We start from the raw sequence: 20150 nt of genomic DNA, 5'->3' as shown, positions 1-20150 counted from the left end.
GATGAGGCATATTAATGAAATAATACATTAAATCAAACTGAAAATGCATTAATATAGGGAACTAGAACCTATGGGATACACCATTTACTCCTGAGAAGTTTATCATCATATTAAATCATTTAAATTACTGGAGAAAATTTTCCTTTTATAACCCAGGGAATGGCTAATCTCCCTGGCAACCCTATGGTTTCATCGTAGCTGGTTAAGATTAGTGTTAAAATTTAACCTTTCAGATATATAATTAAAAGTGAACTGCATACTTACATTTGGTAACATATAAGTTTCACCATGGAAAATGTGCATTATGAATTTTGTAGGAGATGTATGTGAATAAAGTGCAGAGCAAGGGAAATACCAACTTCTTTATAATATTTCATTTTAGCCTTTCTGTTTTTTAAACAAATCTTTAAAAGTTATATTCTATATTCAAAACACCAAATAACCTTTATAAAGCAGCATATTTTAACTAAATATATATACAATGAGTTATCAACAAGATTTCTTAAAATTTATACTCAAATGCAGTTAACGATATAACTTAAAGGTAAAAATTGGGTATCTGCTAAAGACTAATAAGAATAAATATTAAACTTCCCTTTTACAATCACATTGATATGAGTTTTATAATCTTCTGGAGTTAATGAAGGGTTCATTTTAGCTTTTGAGCTAGAATGCTCAAGCTTGAAATAATAAATACAAATTAAAATGTGATGTTTAAAAGAAAGTAGATCAAATACATTCTCTAGCAGCAGTTGTATTACAAAATGGAAGAGCCCTTGACATGCTGACAGTGGCCCAAGGGGAACGCGCCAGGTGCTAGAGAAGAACGCTGTTATTTTGTTAACCAGTCAGGGATTGTTAAAGAAAGCAAAGGTTAAAGAATTATAGTAGTGCATCGAAGAGCAGAAGAGACGATGGAATTTTTGGGGAACAGAGCAAAGCTACTCCTGGCTTCCCCAAATTAAGCCTTGGCTACTTCCCTTGTTGGTCCCACTGGTTCGTATATGTCTCTTAATCATGACAGGGCCATGTCTGTTTCACAATTTTCAAAATTTCTTCCAGGAATGCACAAAGGCATTTACCAACCAGACAGTCTTGGAACTTGTCATGGCAGAGAAGAGACCTTCATCCAATAACCATAACACAAAAGCCTGTAATGTTAGATTTCCCTCACATTAAGATGGCCGTTACTCCATTTCCCATAATTCCCTGCTTCTTACCTAAAAAGATGGCTTCTCCCACTTACCAAAGGATAACCTTCTTCCCACGTTGCCTCTTCTCCTGCCAAAAAGTAACCAGATACTTGCTACTTCCAAAAACCATGATGTCACAAGCCCCTCCTAGTGATGTCACAGGCTCCTCCAAACCCTGATACTACCTCATTTAACTCCACCTCAGCTCCTATAAGCCCCACCCCAGTCCTATAAAAGAAGCTCTGTTCTGCAATATTGCTCTCTCTCCTTTGATCAGAGAGAGCCCAGCAGATTGTCCCTACAATAAAGACTTGTACTGGTTTAAAAAAAAAAAAGTGATTTAATTTAAATATTTCAAGTTCTATGACAAATTTTTATTAAATGACAAAATTTCATAATCATTTGCAAAGTACTTGGAATGAACAGATTCGGAATGAACAGATTCTAAATGAACACTTTAAAATTTATTTTAAATGCAAATAAATTCTAAAGTATTTAAAACAATTCAGATCCTATTTAATTTGTTTCAAGTAAAAGAATATTTACCTATATTTGATAAGATCTTTTAAGTATTGGAAATGTGTAAATATGGTATAATACATTAAAGTGTAAGAAACACATCGATTTGCAAATTAGGTAATAGGGTGTAAGTATAAATTAAATTCATTTTAAAAATAAATTCTGACAAAGGCTGACTTTATTTGGTAGAGAAAAAAACTTTTTCTATAGAATAAAATCTATATTAAAATAATGGAAAGAAACAATTCAAATGTGTTTGGAACATTACATAAATTTATAGCTTGCATTACTGAAGTTTTCACATGTATGCTTATCATCAGAAATCCATAACTTGAACATTTTTCTCTTGTGATCCGGTTCTGTTTCTTTCACAGATTTAGCTCCTAAGTGTAAACCCTCAAAAGAACTTTAAAGTTCCTTGAGCTACTTTTAGGTTATATTCCTTTATCAAAGCCCCAGAATTGAAAGCAATTGATTTTGCCTGACTGGAGAGACACATATTCTTTTTAAAATTATGGCCAAGAGGACATTACACACATAGGATTAAGCTTTATGATTTATTTGTACATCTACTCAGGGTCCTTACATGACACTAAAAATGTTCTCACCCAAATCACAGGCTAGGAAAATAGTCCAGCTTCATGAGAAGATGGGAAAAGGAAAAGAAGAGGGAAAGGGAAAAGTTGAGAAGGACGGCAGGTGCTGAACTGGAGATGCAATGTGTATCTAATATAATTTACTAATATAAGGGCAGTGTAGAAAAATGGAAAAGTGCTGGGCGTGGTGGGGCACGCCTGTAATCCCAGCACTCAGGAGGCTGAGGCAGTAGGATCGCTGTGAGTTTGAGACCAGCCTGAGCTACATAGTGAGTTCCAGGTCAGTCTCAACTACATAGTGAGACCCTGTCTCAAAAAACAAAAAATGACAAAACAAAACAAAATGGAAAAGTGCATTTTAATGGGAAAACTGCTTTGGTAACTGGATAATTACATTTAAAAAATGGTCTGTTGTGACAAAATTTCTGAATTTGCTGGGATTGGATGTTATTAACAATTTTTTGATACATCAAAGTCTTGATAAACAGTAGTTGAAAGATTGTCAGTCCAAATATATGGAAGTTCTTCCCAAGAAATGCCTGTTTTCTTACTTTATAATTATACTACATGTATATGACAAAACTATTACTTAGGCAAATGACTCAATTATTTGCATATAATACAGTTACATATTTGAAGTCATATCACTGCTGGAGGAAAATAGTCTGTTAATTAGCAACTTATATAATCATATAATATTGAGAAGATAGTATAAGACATAAAAAGATAAAATATATTTTACTAAATGTAGTACTTCTTGGGCTGGAGATTTAGCTCAGTGGTTCTGCCGCCTGCCTTGCAAGCCCAAGGACCTGAGTTCGATCCCCGATACCAAAAAATAAAAATAAATTGAAAAAATAAATAAATGTAGTACTTCTTAATGATAGAGAAGTAAAAAACAAAATATATCTGAAAAATTTACCAATAGCTAGTGCTCAAATTTTCTTAGCAGTTGCTCTGAGAGAAGAAACTGAAAGTGAATATAATATTGTTAGTGCTTTACAGAACAGGCACAAAAAGTCAAGCAATCTCTGTTAGATTTTGAACTTGCTGAATAACGAAATGAGAAAATCAAATGCAACACATGTTTGAATAGAAACTGAGATTATTCAGAATCCCAATATCATATTTGCAGCCAATTTACCTCTTCATCTTTTGAGGCAGATGAATTGAATATCACAGTTAATAGTAAGAGAGTACTCTTTAATAAAACAAGCATATGCCTCTTCAACAACGATATCAATTCCATTGTGCCTTCCATAAGACTACTATATATTTTGTAAGATGAAAAACTCAGAAGAGGAAGCAAACGTCAAATCTGTCAGAACTTTTCTTTCCCCTCTCAGTTAACTTGGATGGTAGAGAGTAATTTTTATCGTAACTCCAGAAGAGAAGCACTTTGATTACATTGAAAAAGTACACGTAAGTGCTCAGAAATATTATAATATTTTCCTTCAAGTGACAGAAAAATATAATATATTACCAGAAAATGAAATGGGTTATCTCTTTCAAAAGCTCTGAGTACATAACTAAACTTAACGCGCCAGAGAAGTTGAGGGATGAGAGGTGGGTATTCGCCTGGATGGCCGTAAAGCTAAAGTATTGAAAATGCAGGGCTTTGTCCCTCTAATGTTACTCTGTGAAAACAATTTGTACTTGAGTGGAAAAAAATGCTTGTGATATATTTAACTTTCTAAATGTCTCGGATTGCATCCTGTCAGTGACATCCCCCACTCTGCTCTAAGAAGGAGGCTAACATCTAGCCTCTTTCCATAGGCTTCACACATTGATTTGGGCTGCATTAGCCTGGAAAAAGAATTACCACTCCATATTGATTTGCCATAGTGTTTGCATTTTTGTAGTCATTAGTTTTTCTCCCCAGAAGAAGGCCATGCATGCCTAAATTTTGTGAAAGTGATCTCAGTCCTAGTTTCAGTGTGGCATTGTGCTAAATCTCCTTTTACTTGCTTATTACTTTAATGTGCTTAATGATATCAAGTACCACTCCCGTCTCATTTATCTTCCACATAACCTCATTCATGAAGGGAAAACAACATGAACATCACAGGCACTCGTGCGTCATGTTCATGGGCATGGACTTTGAAATGTAAACCATGACTCTGACATTTTGTAGCTTAAGTGATGCTTCAAGAAATTCATAGATGTCTTCATGATAAGGCAAAATGTTAGGCTCAAAATTAGTCAGCAAGGAACTGCTGCAATTATGGACTCACAGTGGATGCCAAACACTTACAGGAAAGAAAATATGCTGAAACATTTACAAATTGACTTTCTGATTGAAAACATTTGAGTTCTGGAATGACTAAATCTACAACTCAATCTGCACATATGGTGAAAAATTTCAATACAAAAATTCATTATATGATTTATTCCTATTTATACAAATTTCTGACTAAAGTTTGAAATATATTATCCATGTATATGCTCAAAGACAGAAGGCCATATCAATTAAAATGAAATGTGAAAATGAAGGAGATTTTAAAAATATTTACATATGTAAAATAAAACAATTAATATTTTGTAGTCCTGGGTATCACACCTAAGGCTTTGTGAATACTAACTAGGGAATATCCCCATAATGTAATAAAAATTTAAAGAATTAAAAGCCACTTAAAATGAAAAATAAATATTGATGAGAAAAAAAGACCTTGCAGTTTTGCTTTAAATATGTAATAGGGATTCTCATGTACTACAGAAATTTCTCAGACTTCAATGTTGCAAACACCTAGAAATATTCTAGTTTAGAAAGACATATATGTGACAGGTAATGTTACAATTTACAGTAGAGAACAAGTATAGAATTATTAGATTAACTTTAAAATTTTTTGTGAGAGCTTATGCAATTGTATGTGGATATAAACATCTGCACATAAACATCACGTGTACTCACGCATGTGAATAAAGGATACGGAGCACAAAAGGAGTAAACTATAGATGAAGACTCATCATGCTGTGAAGAAGAGTGAAAATAACTAATAGGCACAAACACCCATCAAAAATAGACTATCAGTTGAAATAGTTAAAAACAATTTATCGTTTTTTTGCAAAATTAGAATAGCAGAATTAATATGTTTAGCATTCAGTTCAGAGTAAAGCAACAAACATGGAGCTTACATCTTAGGGAAAAGATAGAAGCTCCAAAGATGAGGGCTAAAATCACACTCTAGATCCCTTGTGAAGAGTTAGGCAGCACTCAGGTATCTCTCAGAACATGCTGTAGGCTAACCAGAGGAATCCAGTACACTTAGTCACCAGTTTTATGGAGTCATAAATGGAAAAATAGCGTGTGAATGGTAAGAATTTTCTAGAATACCACTATTATCTCTCAGTCTGATCAGTTCTTCTCTAGTCAATGTGCATGAATCAGTGTGAGCTATCAATAATAGCTACTTCCTTTCCTCTATTCATTTGAAGGAGTAGTTCTCAAATAGCAAAATGAGAAAATTCCCTGGACAGGTGTAGGGGGCTAAATAGAGCTTATAACAGTGACAGCCTCCTATTGAAAACCGACAATTCATCTTTTATCGGAAAGCCATGAAAATGGCACAAGTTGCTCTTAGCAGAAGAGAAGGGAAAGATGTTATGTAAATGTCCAGATGTGGTTAGATATACAAGTATAGAAGCCATGCTGTTATGAAGATAATTTTTGGAGGATCACAATAAAATAGTACAGTATAATACATGAGAAATAAGTAAGATATTACAGAATGTAGGCCTATGTACAAAAGGTAATTCTTTGATAAATTTTAAGTGTTATATGCTTGGTTTTTATTTAATTTTGTGTTTTATTATGTAATTTTAAAAAAAATGTGTGTTCTACATTTTTCTCTCTTTTAAAAGGAAAGTACCAATTTGACCAAAATGAAAATGAGGGGGAATATGGGCAATTTTAATTGAATCCTAAATTTTAAATCCTCACACAGCATTGTAAAAGCGATCACATGCTGACTCTCAGCTTTCTGGGAAATCAATGTAATTATGTGTTGGATATATTGAATAATTAAATTATTATTGCTTAGAAAAACTTTAAAAAACTGTTCCATATGGGTTTGCAAAGAATGCCGGTAATACCAGTTCCCAAAGGTATGGGCCAATCTGAGTGAATTTAAAATATTAATAAAAATAAACAAAGGTCCTTAGAACATACTTTATAAAGCCAGATTATATATTGTAAAATATCAGATATTATTGACTTCTTAAAAGAGTCTAGAATATACATAATTTTTCTAAGTTTCCTTCCAGACGATTTAGTAGTTCCTAACTAGAGTCAGGGCTGAAATTACCTTGAGATAATCAATGAGGATTGCTACATGGGGAAGAAAAACAAATGAACCCAGGTAACCTATGAAGAGAATAGATACTTTCCTAGAAGTAAAAGAGGCCATTTCATGCCTATAATAATGAATGATCAATGGATATTTCACCCTATGAGCCTAGACAAATACTTTATACCTGAGAAATATTTTAAATGATAATGATACATAAGGTGTGCTTTGAAGATAAAATAGTCCAATGAATTGTGATATTCAAGGTACACCTATGTAAAAAAATCTTTCTTTCCTGCCAAGACTTTTGAGCTAAGTTAAGGCACTACATAACTCCAGGAAAAATAATGCCCTTTATCAATGCATAAAGTGAGCAGGTAAGCTAGTAAAACACTGGAGGACATTACATGTATGGATGATTATGATTTTTGGTGTAACTGAAGAATCATAGCCAGTTTTTCTTTAAGGCTGCCTTCTTTTATGTTAAAACAAATTAAGTAGCTAATTTTTTCATTACGTTCACCTTTCCAAGTGACAAATATATATGACTTAACATAATAGTTCTTGAAAAACTCGTTTTGCTTTTCCATGGGACAATAAGTATCGTTCATTCTTTTCATAGGGGTTAGAATCCAGACATTAAATATATAGTGCTATTATGATGAAAAGAGAAATTAAGTGTTTACTTCTTGCAACTCTAGAATCCATCCTTGTTTTCAAAAGTTACAATGTCTGTTTGGAAATCATTATAATTCTTGCCATACTGACAGTGACCTTGTCCTACACGTGGGGTTTATAGCCTTTGCTAGGTAGGTCATTAAGCTTTGGCCCCAGTAAAGGTTGGTTCAGAGATAGATATGATAAGAGTACACTAAGCAGAGAGATTAATGATTTCATTGGTGATACTACCTATACATATGAATTTAGAAATCATTGTAAAGCTGAGTATCATACAAGATCACAAGTGTAGCCTCTCTTAAAATGAAGCCATGACCCATGAAGAAGTAAAAGCAGACAGGTTCTTGTCTTAATTCTTGTCTAAAGACTGAAGAGCAATGCTAGACTTCAGATCCATAATCCAATGAATTATAATTATTTAAATTTCAATTATTTTTTCTCTTCACTACACAGCCTCTTAACATGTGACAGAACTCATTAAATATAAACAGGTGTGCATGCAGAAAATGATTTAAAACATTACACACAAACTCTGTGGTGAGCATTAGTACATTTATTATAATCTAACTTTGAAATGATTTATATTTAAAATCCTGTAAATATGCGAATATTTTTTCCAGAGCAGGCACTCTATTTTAAAAATTTTATATACAACTAATGGATATAAGTGCCACATTTCAATTTCTGCTCAAATAAGTGGTTACTAATTTTAGATTCTTCTAATGTAGTGATATAAACAGATGTAAGACAAAAGTAATGTGGCAGTGGGTGAGGGAGAATATAATTGATGTTACACATTTTAAATATTCACAACATCTCAGTTATCTTGTGAGGAGGAGACTTTTCTCATCTTTAATGATCCAAATGTCATTCCAAACATTGATTGTATTCTAAGACAGAAGTGATTCACTAACAGTTTCTCTAATTTGTTACATGAACCTCAATGTTCAGACAAACTGAATAACAGCTGATTATATCTGACAGGCTTTCAGAGGGTCTGGGGTCAGAGATAAAAGCTTTTGAAGTGAGAAACAGAAGTAATCATTTGAAAAGTAGTACCTTATAGTGTGACTTATTTTGGTCTAAGAGGAAAAAACACAATGTGAGTGACAGAAGCTGTTGAAGGCACAGGATATATATCTATAATGACATTTTTAATCTCAAGGGTTTGAGGAAAAGAGCATTATGTGTGAATATACATGTACATATAAATGGATATATAATGTGTATGTGTGCACACAATAAAATTTCTCTTGTGTGCATATGAGAGGGTTACAGGATAGAGGGATATGGAAGGAGAGGGATAACAGGTGAGGAATGGAGGACGGAGGCCACAGAGTCTTTTGCTGCTAGTGAAGCAATTCTTAAAATATGATCTCATTTGGGCCTTGTAACAAAACTACACAGTGTGAAGGGCAATTATTATTATCCTCATTTTAGACATGATGAAAGAGAGGGTGAAGTCCTCTGTGGCTCAATGACTTTAGTACAGCCAAATAGCTACTTTCTGCTGGACTTGAGGTTATGTTTCAGATCTTTTGATCTCAAATCCTTCTGAAATTTTGTACCAATGTGTTATAATTTGCCACTCATAAATAAGTATTAATACTAAAATGATGGTAATATAGTTTCAAATGGAAAAGATATTGAAAATTTTATCTTAGTACAATAGTTTCCAGTTATATAATTTAGATCTAGTATACATTTATTTTCCTTTTTTCCAATAGACAATTTTTCTTTCTCAATAAATTCATTGATTAACCTGTAAAATATTATGGAGGTTAATATTTTAATCATCTTCCATACTTCTGAAATTTCTTACTGACTAATTCAAATTTTCTGTAGATTTCACAGTACACTATATCCCCTTCTGTTTTCACTTGCAGCATGAAAAAGAATGAAGCCAAAAGGTTGTTCTTTTCTATTTATCTTGCAGCAGGATGTAACTATAGGATCCATTTCTGGGCCACAAAAATAGAAGTGGAAAAATATCTTTTTGTTTCTGGGAAAGTGTGGCTTTCCCTGAATGAAAGAGATACCTTTCTATTTTCCTTGATTTGAGTTTGGCCACAATGGCTGAAAAGGCAGCAGCAATCTTACTGCCTAAATCAATGTGAACGGTCACCCAGAGATGGTGGCCTGGACATGTTTGCACTGCTGAGCACAACTTAGCAAACTTCAGATTCTGGTTTAGTCTTGTTGGGAAGTTAAGGGAGAGGAAAGGGGAACATTTTAGTGTTACCTGTATTCATTAAACTCTGAAATGTCCAAATAATTTCTTTTAGTCCTTGAATTTCTAAAGTCCTTGAGGTATGATCTGGGTCACAATTAGAACAGACAAGATAAATAGTATCAGGCAATATCAACACACACTGATTTGCCTGATGGAAAATGGCAACCTTTATTCAAAGAATAAATGGTGTCCCTACTACGTTAATATGCTTCTGGACACTGGCATTTCTGTTGGATTGAGCATGTAGTCCATTTGAAGTACCTTGTTGACACTCACAGTTTAGACTTCCCCTAGGTGCCTCTGCCAGGAACTCTGCTGCACAGGGACTATGTTTCCCCCTTTGCCACGCCTGTCCATGTTCATTCTCTTCTATGGATTAGCAATGGTTTCCTATCACTGGTCTTCAGCAGCACTTCCTGCTTAGTCATAAGGTTTTCAGATTTATCTATAATTATGTCTTTCTTTTACAGGATGACGTGACTGACACTTAAAAATCAAAAATATGTTTTCCTTTTAATCTTCTCAGGGAAAAAAAACTTACTGTTCATGTCATAGTAATAGCACACATTATATTCTAACATAATAATTATGAGATTAGCACACTAGAGAGTGTGAAACCCTGAGTTCTCAGAGTTCACGGAATTGGTTTCTCTGTAGAGAGTGGTTTACTGGTAATCACCAACAGGATGCTTTTTGTTCCTAAGAAAGGGAAAGGAGCTATCAGGGAGTTGATTTTTATAAACAAAAAAGAAGCTTTTTTCCAGAATAGAGACTTCTCTAATAATAACGTGTATTACTATTACATATTTATTCACAAGGACTGGTAAACTAAACCACACAGGCCAAATCCAACCCCCCTGGCTGGTTTGGCAAAATTTCCTCAGTACACAGCCACTCTTGTTACACTTATAGACTTATGTTAGATCTAAGGCTCCTATTGCACTGCACAGGAAGAGCTGAACAGTTGCCAGAGACTGCATGACCTGTGCAGCCTAAAATATTTAACACTTAGAATTTAATAGAAAAATTGTACAAAACCTTGTCATGATAAACTTGAGAAAGCAAAACTTCAATAGCCCGAAAGTTAGAAAAAACAAAACCTATGTTTTCTTTGAAATTTTCTTTGAACCTCTGATTCCTGTTGTGTATTACAAATTTTCATGTTGCTTTCCTAACTTTGCAAACCTCTCTTGGGAGAAAATATTTTCTGATGATAAAAAATTAATGGTTGTATTCTTCTCAGGCCTAGTAACCTTAAGGTAGGTTGGAAGAACTACAGATAAGTAGAAAGAAGAAAACTATAGTCCTAGGACATGACCAAACTTAATCATGGTAATCTCCACTTGCACTCCATAGCTTTCCTCCTGAGGCATGTGACCAGACTTTCTATGATTTGCCTTGTCTCCTTCATGTATGGTGCTTTACTACTAAGCTAGAATACTTGCAGATCCAGGTGGCCCAATTCCCTATTTCTCTCAAGATTGATAAAATAAGACAATGAGCCCTTTGTAGTAAGGACGTTGAAGCTTGACATAAATGCCTCATGGGTAATTAAAGACAGAATGAAACTTTACATCTCTGCTTTCATTTTTTGTCTTCTCTTGTATTATCTTAACAATGGATCAGCTGTACATATCGGTGTGTTAACCACTTAAGTGATACATGTATTACTGTTGTGTTCAGTAGAGAGTCAGGGGTGGGACAGGAGTCCCCTGTAATGACCCTTTGTTTCTCTTTGGGTCCATGTCCTCACTCTAGCGAATAATGAAGAAGTGGGACTCTTAGAAGAAAATGGGGGCGTCAAGACTGGTACAATGCAAAACAAAAGTTTATTTATAGTGTCTCAAATGTAGAAGAACAAGAAGAAGAGCTATCTTAACAGTAGACAACTGCAAGACAGGGGCACCCCATTTCAGAAGGCAGCACTGAATATGAGATGTGTTCATACTTGTAGGGGCAAAGTGTTTTGCTGATTGGAATTGTCTAGGCAAATCAAGTTCTTAGCCTTTGTTTCTGGTAAGGTGAAAAGGTCAGTATGCAGTAAATATGAGAAACACTTTCATAAAGAATACTATATGATACCTTTTTTTCAAGCACATGATGTACAATAATCTATAAGCATGTGGTAGTCTTCTATTGTTGGCCACAAATAAGTATGTCATGATTTTTACACTGTTAGTTATTAGTGTTTTGCACTGGATTTTTTATGTTCCTTGAATCTGTCCCTATATTATCAAGCTCATTAATCAAAACTTACCTCGCATATCCTCTTAAGGCTGAGGACTCCAAGATAAAACAACTAATTTTCAGGATTTAATTACCAAGGTTTTACAACATTCACTCATAGACCACTGGAGCAATGCCTTGTACAAAATTTCACTCACTATATTTTCCAGAAAAGTAGAGCTTGCTTTCCACACCATGTTAAGAAGAAACAGACTCAAGGAGTTCAAATTATGCTTCTAGGCAAAACATGTTAGTTCACCTATCTTATAGGAGACATATAAGAGTAGATATATACAGTATGTATCCTCAACCCTGCTGAATATCTAAGTTTATTTAGTAACTTTGCAAACATATACTCCAATAAATTGGATAATTCAGAAAAAAATGGATAGATTCCTAGATACATATGATTTACCAAAACTGAGCCGAGAAGATAAAAAACCCAAATGCATCTGAAATGAACAGACAATTTGCAGACAAAGAAGTAGAAATAGCTAACAAACATATGAAATAATGTTCAACATCACTGGTCATTCAAGATGAAAATAACACTGAGATTCCACCTCACCCCAGAAAGAATGGCTGCTATCATGAAATCCACCAATACCAAATGCTGGCTGGGCTGTGGGGAAAGAGCAAACACTGCTTCACTGCTGGTTGGAGTGTAGATTGGTGGAACCACTGTGGAAATCATACAGAGATACCTCAAAGAACTAGGATTGGAAGTCCCATTTGACACAGCTGCTCCCCCACTGGGTATCTTCCCAGAAGAATTAAATGAATCATACCAGTGATACATGTGCACCCATGTTTATAGCAGCACAGACTGTAATAGCTAAAACTTGGAAGTAACCTAATTGCTAATCAACAGACTAGATAAAGAAAATGTGGATTTTTAAAAAATAAAATGGGGTACTATTCAGCCACAAAGAATGAGAAACTAGTGACATTTATAGCTAAATGGATGCACACTGAAGTGATACTCTTAAGTGAAATAAATAGGATACACGTGTAAATACTCAATAGTTTTTCTAGTGTGAGAAACTGAAAATGTAAATAAGGACCTAAAAGATCTAATAGATAATGTGAAACAGGAAGAAAAGGGGGAAGGGGAAGGGGAAGTGGGAGTGGTATGGGGAAAGAAAGAAGGGAATGGAATTAATATTAGTAAAAGAAAAAATGGAGACAAAGTCTTTGTAAACAGGGAGGGGTAGAGGGCTTGAAGGCAGGAAAGGTGAATGGGGAAAATATAAGGTGGATTATGTAAAGGTGCAAATTTCCAATGATGATTGTCACTATATTTTATACCTTAAATGTACCAATAAAATTAATTTAAAAAACCCAAATGCAAGAACATAAAATGGAATTAATGCAGTAATAAATACCTACCAAGAAAAGACCATGATCCCATGAATTTATAACTGAGTTCTATAAGGACTAATTTCAGGGCTGGGGATTTAGCTTAGTGGTGCTGCTGCCTGCCTCGCAAGAGCAAGGTCCTGAGTTCAATCCCCGGTACAAAAAAAAAAAAAAAAAAAAAAAAAAAAAAAAATGTCCTCAAAATCTTTAATGAAATTGAAAGAAGGCTACTCTCAAAATCATTCCTTAAAGATAGAATTATCCTGATTCTAAAACCAGATGGTAACTGAAATGAAAAAGAGCTCAGTCTCTTTAAAGAACACAAATGTAAAATTTCTCAACAAGATATTGGTAAATAAAATGAAAAAAATAATCAAAATGATAAAACTTCATAGCCAATTAATCAAGTTTATCTGTTTAAATTAATTTTCTATAAAGAAAACAGAGTGGAAGCTGTTTCTTATGTTGGATTTATATTTTCATTACAAAAATGCAATAATTTTAAAATATTGTTATTTTTACTGTGTAAAATTATTAAGGGTGCTAATATGTTCAGACTTGCCACAGTGTTATGGGAGATACTATAAACAGAGTTGCATACGAGACACTTATCTTTTTGAAGTCTACATTACTGTAGAAGAGACAAGTACACAAGATAGCCAGTTATGTATATACAAACACAATATTTATATATCACAAAATAACTATAATAGTGTGTCCCAATTCTAGCTGAATTCTTTAATCAGAAACTTCGCTGATTGCTACTTGGATTTCATGGAAATTATTCTATTTCTATGGCAACTTCCATGAGTTTCTAATACTTGTTCTATTTCTATGAATTTAAAATATTATAAAAAAACTAAAACATATATCTCCTCACTTTCATTGATATGATTGTCAGCCAAATTTTATCTTGATATCTAGTTTTGTTACACCATAGTTTTAAAAATCATTTCTTCTGCAATCAAAGCACAAGCCTCACTTTAGAAACACATAAAAGAAAATTGATTTTCACTCCGAAAATGTCAAACTTCTGCCTGTGATACTCAGCCACAGCAAAGTTCAAAACGAGCCATCGACCTGATGGCCCTTTGCCTCATGATGATGGATGCAATGTATCTACTATTTTAGGGCCAGAATCTCTTCCAAGACTATGAGCCAATCAATGACAAATAATATATCTAAACTGAGAAGAAAGTGTGCTTGTTATAAATGTATTAGAGAAGAAAAAAGCTGATCTTTTACTTCTTGAGGGAAAGAGTGTTATAAACTATGAATAACTTTTGTTCTCTATTTCTGGTTCACATGAATTAGATATGAATGCATTTGCTTAAAGAAGCTGAGTGAACCCTGAAAAATTCCATACGTGGTTAATGAAATTAGTGTGAGGTAGAGACACAATTTTTTTCTTTAAAGAAGGAAAACCTATGCAGTAGATGATGTCAAGGGAAATTTAACCATTACTCACGCTATGATCTCGTGCTTGTGTCATTCACTGCATCTGGTGACTTCAACTGTTCATAGTGAATGCTTCAATTTTCCTATAAGACAGAGTTACTGATTAACATTATTAAAATAAACTTTATTCAAATGCGGAACTTAAAGCAATTCATTATCATACATATTCTATCTGTGCCAGAGATAAATTATTGCAAATTATGCAAAGTAAATCCTGCAGTCTTACATGGGAGCTTTGAATATAGGTGTTTGAAAAACTTCTGATGTGAAACTTTACTTCATCATATACAGCACCACCACCAACTCATCCGGGTTCCATCTCTGTTTGGGAAATGAAAAATCACTTCCACCTACATGTGTTCAGGTCTGGCATTTGCCAGAGACATACACAGGGGAGTACAGAAGAAAAAGCTCTGTAAAATATGCTGCTTGACATAATATAGAACCTTACAACAGTTAAAAGTATTATACAGTTTGAAAGTTACTTTGCAATGCTTTTTAGATTTGAGAATTATATTTTAAACCTTTATTACTTTAGTGTCACAAATTTTTATATCTATGCTTTGTCTTAGAGGAATTAAACATTTTTATGAAAATGTGGTGCAAAATCTTAAGACACTTCAGATATCACTATAATTTGTAATGGGTTTTGATCATCCTCATGTTTAGAAGATGCCTTAATTATTCAAATACTTTAGGTACATATCAGGGAATAGATAAATAATTCAGTAGAAATAAGTATTTGTTTTCAAGCATCTATAAATGTTCCTTTGAGAACATGTCTAAATATGCGATTAAAAAACATACTTAAGGGCCAGGGATTTGGCTCAGTGGTGTCACCCCCTGCCGTGCAAGCTCAAGGTCCTGAATTTGAACTCCAGTACCAAGAAAAAAAACTTAATTTATGAAAAAATTATGTTTTTTTCTTAGAAACAAACGTAATCTAGTGAATGAGCAGACATAATTAGGAAAATATTATTTTAAATATTCTTAAATGATTTATATGAAATAACATCATGAGAAAGGACAAAGCATTTGTAAAACTCTAGAAGATATAATTGGATTTGTGTGTGTGTGTGTGTGTGTGTGTGTGTGTGTGTGTGTGCGTGTGTGTGTGTGTGGTGGTACTGGGGATTGAACTCAGGACCTTGCACTTGTGGGGCAGGCAGGCAGGCAGCAGCACCACTGAGCTAAATCTCTGGTCCTGTAATTGAAAGTTTGAAAAGACTTTTATAAATATACAAAACCTCCGCATAAAATAAAATTAAGAAATGCATAGAAATCATTTTTATTCTATTTTTGAGATTAATAAATACTAGTTAAACTATGTAGGACAGAACTCAAAAATTTTTTAAAATGTCTATTTCAAACAATGATTTCAGAATAAAATTTAAGTGTAAAACAATAAGTGAACATAGAACTTTTTCAGCCGAATTATAGATGAGAATTGATAGATTCTTCAAAATTTTTACACTTATACAAGGCTGTTTTCAACCTACTATGTTCCCTCAGTAGAGTCTGGGACATTTTTATATAAAAATCAAGACTCCACTGAGCACTTTCAAAATTCCATATATGAACCATTCTTATACAAAGAACTGAATAAATTTGGATCTCTCATTTGGCTTACATAACAGTAAACACAATAAGAGAATGTACTACAGTGACCTCCCAAGTGGACTTCAGAGTTTAAATTAGTTTCAAAGATCTGATACAGGTAGATTTCCCAAAGGTTCTGTATATATCTGAATAATTCTGAATTTGTCCTATTCTAAACATTTAAAAAGTTGTATCTGTGTTTTGGGTGTATTGGTAATACAATGGAATTTCCCAATATAGTTTCAGAGTAATGTAGTAATTATACATTTAATATTCTAATTTATTGGAAACAGGAATTTTATATAGTTCATATATAATTATATATTAAATTATAAATCAACTTTATATATTATATATTATAATTAATATAGTATGTGTTTTATGTATTACACATTGCATATTATATTACTTTTATATATTAAATTTTATATAATTTATATAATTGAGGAAATTTATAATCTAATAGAGCATTTAATGACTCTGGGTCAGGTCACAGAAGATATTTTAAAAAGATTAAAATTTCAGCATAAATTGGGATTTGGTTTAAAAATTCATGTGATTGACTTATAATTTGTTGATACAGCACTAAAGACCAAATAATTACTTAAAATGCTTAAAATCTTACTTTTAAAATGTTTTCTGTTACCAAGATTTGAAGAATAATAGATCAATGATTATATATATGAAGTGCATTTCAACAAATAGTTTCTACAGTTTCAAGTAATTGGAGGTGGGGTGTTATATCTTAGGACCAATCTAGTGAAGTATTTTTCTTAATGTGAATATTAAAATAAAAAATCTATCCTAATGGATGATAATTCAACAGTACTCTTTAAAGTTCATTGTAGTACAAAAAAAATAAGCACAAGTTCTAACTGGTCTGAATTGCTTTAACATTATCTACAATAAATAACAGTTTTCTAAGTTAAAATACATAATTTCCACACTGCACTTAGTAATTTTATCTAACATGTCCAGGCTTGTACTAAAATCACTCTGCAAATATTGTTAGATTTATCAAGTATTCTTTATGATGAATAACTATTGCGTGGTAATATACTATTTAACTAAGAAGATACAATATTTAACTGCCGTTCAGCTTTTTAATCGAATCATTAAATGTGCTACTGCATACAGATACTTGAGTAACGCATTGATTTTAAATTTATTTCTTTACATTTTTAAACTTCGGCACAACTTGCCACACATATCAATTACATTCACCTTTGGGAATTTGTACTTGTCCAGAATATATCTTCATTTTTCTTTTTTCCCCCCATTCTCTACCCCTCCTTTCAACTTCTTCTCCCCTTCCTATTTAAGAAAAAAGCATTATTTTCCTTTCCCTTTTTTCCCTTCTCCATCCTCCCCTTTATTCCCCTTCCCATTTTAGCATGTTCTACTTCCCAACACGCGTCCTCCATTATGGTTCTCATTTACCTTTTGGATTTCTTACACAACAGAAACCATGAGTTATTTACAGGTGTGTCTGATTTATTACACGTAAGACTGTGTTGTTGATGTGCATCAATTTTCCTACAAATGATTCAAATTTTCGTGGCAGAGTACTACTTTACTGTATGTCAATGTCACAATTTCTTTTTCCATGGATCTTTTCATGGGCAAATGGGCTATTTCAAGATTTAGCTATTATAAATAGTGCTGCTATAAACATGGTCATGTATCTATCACTGTGGTATGATGCTTCTTAACTCTTTCTGTAGGATACCTAAAAGAGAAATATCCTCATCAAGTGGAACCTCTAATTTCAATTTATTGTGGAATCTCTGTACTAATTTCCACAGTGGTATACCAGTTTACACTATCACTAACCGCAGATGAGTATTCCTTTTTTCCCCACAGCATCACCACCACTTATTATTTGTTAGTTTCTTGATGAATTCCATTCTTTCTGGGGTGAGATGGAATCTCAGTGTTGCTTTAATTTGCATTTCTTGAATGATCAGTAATGTTGAGCATTTTTCATATTTTACCATTTGCATTTTTTAATATGAAAAATGCCTATTATCGCTTCTCGACCTTTTGGCTAAGATCAAGTGAAAAATGTCTATGGATTTCAGATGTCCATTTTGGGACTGAGTCTTTACTTTTGGGGGTATGATTTTTTTTTAATTTCTTATGAATTCTATATGTTAGTCCTTTGTTTAAGGAGTACCTGCTATTTTTTTCCTCATCCTGTGGGTTGTCTCATCACTCTGTTGGTGGTTTCTTTTGCTGTGCAAAAGCTTTTTAATTTGATATAGCTCCAGTTGCTCATTGTAATATTTTGTGTGCAATCATTTTTTATAGAGTCTTTGCCTATTCTTTTGTCTTCAAGAGTTTTACCTATTCTATATTTTAGCAAATTGTTTCTGATTTTTACAACTCTAATCCATTTTAATTTTAGTTTAGCACATCATGAGAGACACTTGCCTAGATTCATTTTTCAGCATGAGAAAAGCCAGTTTTCATAGTGCCATTTATTAAAGATACCTTACTTTCAGTTAAGATGTTTGGTTCCTTTGTCAAAGATGAGATAGCAGAATGTGATTAGAGTCGATAGTGCATTTTCTTTTCTGTTGCATTGATTCTTGTGTCTGTTTTTGTTTTTGCCAGAACCATGGTGCTTCTTATCACGGTAGCTTTGTAGTATTACTTTAAACTGGGGATTGTGATGCTCTCTGTTTTGTCTTTGTTACCCAAAATTGCTTTTGCTATTCTAGGACTCTTCTGACTCCACATGAATTTCATGACTGTTGTATCTAGTTTTGTGAGGCATATTATTGGTATTTTGACTGAGATTTCATTAAATCTGTGTATCAGTTTGGAAATATGGCCATTTTCATTATATAGGTTCTGCCTATTCCATATAGGAAATATCTTCCCATTCTGATATCCCCATATATCTCCTTTTTTTGAGTACTGTGAATTTCAATGTGCAGGTCTTTCATTTCCTTTGTTATATTGATTTCTAAGTATTTCATTTTTCTTGGTGCTACTATGAAAGGCATGCTTTCCCTAATTTCTCTCTCAGTTAGTTTGTTGTTCATTTATAGGAATGGTACTAACTTGAGTACCGACTTTGTGTCCTGTTATTCTGCCCAAGTTAGTTATCAATTCTAAGAGTTTTAGAGGTCTTCTCTGTAGATTATCATGTCATGCACAAATAATGATATTTTAAGTTCTTCCTTTCCCACTCATATTCCTTTTATTTCTTTCTCACCTAATTTCTCTGGCTAATGTATGCAGAACTACATTGAACAGTAGTGGTGATGGTGGGTGGATATTCTTGTCTTGTTCCTGGATTTAGAGAGAAACTTTTCAGTTTTTGATGATGTAGTATGATGTTGGCTGTTGGTTTGTCATAGTAAAATAATTCATGCTTCATAAAAATAAATTTCAAACTCCAGAAATATTTCAAAAATTTTCAGTTTTTCAAAATATTTCAAAATTCCAATCACCACAGACATATTTTGAATACTGAAGCCTCAGCAAAACACAAAAGAACTATAAATTGATGAAAATATAAATTTATATTGTATCTTGGTTTTAAAATATTGTAGTGGGAGTATGCATGTGTATAATTGATATCTAATTACCAGAGATAATTTTTAATGAAACAAACATGCAGGTGTGAAAGGAAGAGATTAGTATCATTGATTTAATTCTAAAATGACAAGGATAGCCAATTTATAGGCCTTAAATAATACATAGGTTAACTGTTCACCCTGAAAATATGTAATCAACCACTAATGGATAACCATTACTTCACAATAGAAATGAAGTTTCACAGGAGTAAAATTTCATAAAAAGTTGTTTAATTAAATTTATGGAAGGATGGGGGAGAAAAGGAGGAATGGAGGGTGGGAGGGCCGTGGATAGAAGGGAGGAAGCTGAGGAGGAAGAGAAGACATAGTGGCAAAGACACAGACATTCCTGGCAGTGAAGGAAGGGTAGACGATAACGTGGTGGTTTATCATGTGACAAGAGATATTTAATTTAT

General features: G+C 33.3%; 1 long non-coding RNA gene across 1 annotated transcript in view; it reads right to left on the bottom strand.

The window, feature by feature from the left end:
* LOC109118281 overlaps positions 1 to 14610 on the bottom strand; it is a 226495-nt gene extending 211885 nt beyond the window's left edge. Inside the window, exon 1 of the long non-coding RNA XR_002025599.1 lies at positions 14559 to 14610. This is a non-coding gene — a long non-coding RNA (uncharacterized LOC109118281). The remainder of the gene's footprint in view (positions 1 to 14558) is intronic.
* Positions 14611 to 20150: the final 5540 nt, after the last annotated feature.

The sequence above is a fragment of the Fukomys damarensis genome, unplaced genomic scaffold, assembly GCF_012274545.1.
Source record: "Fukomys damarensis isolate Sample0158 unplaced genomic scaffold, DMR_v1.0_HiC HiC_scaffold_20, whole genome shotgun sequence".
Classification (NCBI taxonomy): Eukaryota; Metazoa; Chordata; class Mammalia; order Rodentia; family Bathyergidae; genus Fukomys; species Fukomys damarensis.
Note: the sequence above shows the minus strand (reverse complement) of the source record. Positions and strands in the feature narration are given on the sequence as shown.